Raw genomic sequence first — 1,989 nt, 5'->3', positions numbered from 1 at the left:
CCTGTAATCCCAGCTACTTGGGAGGCTGAGGCAGGAGAATCGCTTGAACAGGGAGGCAGAGGTTGCAGTGAGCCAAGATTGTGCCACTGCACTATAGCCTGGGCGACAGAGAAAGATTTCATCTCAAAAAAAAAAAAAAAAAATTATAGAGAAACCTGTTTCTACAAATCACAAAATGGTACTCATCTATAAAATACTGATATGTGATCGTTCAAATTGCTTGCTAGAAATTAAAATTACCAAGAGTTAAACCTAGGCCGGGTGCAGTGGCTCATGCCTGGATTCCCAGCACTTTGGTTGAGGCAGGTGGATCACTAGAGGTCAGGATTTCGAGACCAGCCTGCCCAACAAGGCAAAACCCTGTCTCTACCAAAGAAAAAAATACAAACATTAGCCAGGTGTGGTGGCACGTACCTGTAGTCCCAGCTACTGGGGAGGCTGAGACAGGAGAATCACTTGAATCCGGGAGGTGGAGGTTGCAGTGAGCCGAGATCATGCCACTGCACTCCAGCCTGGGTGACAGAGTAAGACTCCGTCTCAAAAAAAGAGTTAAACTTCTAATTAATATATATAATTCTGTATATAAAGTGTACCAAAAAGATGTGTTTTATGAGAAAAATTATAAGAAAGGCACAAATCTTTCTGGTGTGGAGACTGGAGATGATGTGCAGAAATGGCACCTCGAAAGGGGAAGGAAAAGAAGGAAGAACAGGTCATCAGCCTCGGACCTCAGGTGGCTGAAGGAGAGAATGTATTTGGTGTCCGCCATATCTTTGCATCCTTCAGTGACACTTCTGTCCATGTCACTGATCTTTCTGGCAAAGAAACCATATGCCGTGTGACTGGTGGGATGAGGGTGAAGGCAGACCGAGACAAATCCTCGCCATATGCAGCTATGTTGGCTGCCCGGGATGTGGCCCAGAAGTGCAAGGAGCTGGGTATCACTGCCCTACGCATCAAACTCCAGGCCACAGGAGGAAATAGGACCCAGGACCGGGGACCTGGGGCCCAGTCGACCCTCAGAGCCCTTGCCCGCTCCGGTATGAAGATCGGGCAGATTGAGGACGTCACCCCCATCCCCTCTGACAGCACTCGCAGGAAGGGGGTCACGATGGTCACTGTCTGTGAACAAGACTCCTCAAAATATTTTGTTAATAAATTGCCTTCATGTAAAACAAAGGCACAAATATGTATTATTTATTGAGAGAAAGGAATAATTTTAAGGTTATTTCAAAATATGGATTCAGGAAGGAAACAGAAACAAGATAAAAAGGAACCAGCAAGTATGAGAGAGAGAGAGAGAGAGAAAGAGAGAGAGAGAGAGAGAGATGAAGAGCGTCATGGGAGTGAAGATGCAGTTTTGGTAAGAAACATTTTTTCTTTTTTGAGATGGAGTCTCACTCTATGACCCAGGTTGGAGTGCAACGGTGTGATCTCGGCTCACTGCAACCTCCGCCTCCCGGGTTCAAATGATTCTCCTGCCTCAGCCTCCCAAGTAGCTAGGATTACAGGCGCACGCCACCATACCCAGCTAATTTTTGTATTTTTAGAAGACACGGGGTTTTGCCATGTTGGCTAGGCTGGTCTTGAACTCCTGACCCCAGGTGATCTGCCGGCCTCAACCTCCAAAAGTGCTGGGATTACAGGCATGAGCCACTGTGCCTGGTCCGTAAGAAAGATTTTTAAAAGAGAATAATTTTGCATGAGAAAGAATCTGATATGGTAATTTTTTGTCCTAAAGTAGAATCTCTAGTTATTTAAGAAAGAGAGGTTGGGCACGGTGGCTCATGCCTGTAGTCTCAGCTGCTTGGGAGGCTAAGGAGGGAGGATTCCTTGAGCCTGCAACGTCCAGGCTGCAGTGAGCCATGATCCTACCACTGTACTCAGCCTGGGTGACAGAGCAAGACCTATTTAAAAAAAAAAAAAAAAAAAAAAAAAAAAAAAAGGAAAAAAAAAAAAGAAAAAGAAAGACAAGGCAGAAAGTTGAAG

At 45.6% G+C, this 1,989-nt stretch overlaps 1 pseudogene across 1 annotated transcript in view; it reads left to right on the top strand.

Annotated features, from left to right (window-relative positions):
- The first annotated feature begins 629 nt into the window (after positions 1–629).
- The window catches only part of LOC105532695, a 3,286-nt pseudogene continuing 1,926 nt past the window's right edge, over positions 630–1,989 (top strand). Inside the window, exon 1 of the transcript XR_001005034.1 lies at positions 630–1,179. The product of XR_001005034.1 is annotated as a 40S ribosomal protein S14 pseudogene (transcript). The remainder of the gene's footprint in view (positions 1,180–1,989) is intronic.

This window comes from Mandrillus leucophaeus, unplaced genomic scaffold, assembly GCF_000951045.1.
Source record: "Mandrillus leucophaeus isolate KB7577 unplaced genomic scaffold, Mleu.le_1.0 Scaffold98, whole genome shotgun sequence".
In the NCBI taxonomy this organism is placed as follows: Eukaryota; Metazoa; Chordata; class Mammalia; order Primates; family Cercopithecidae; genus Mandrillus; species Mandrillus leucophaeus.
The sequence above is the reverse complement of the archived record's forward strand: the minus strand, read 5'-3'. Positions and strand labels throughout refer to the sequence as shown.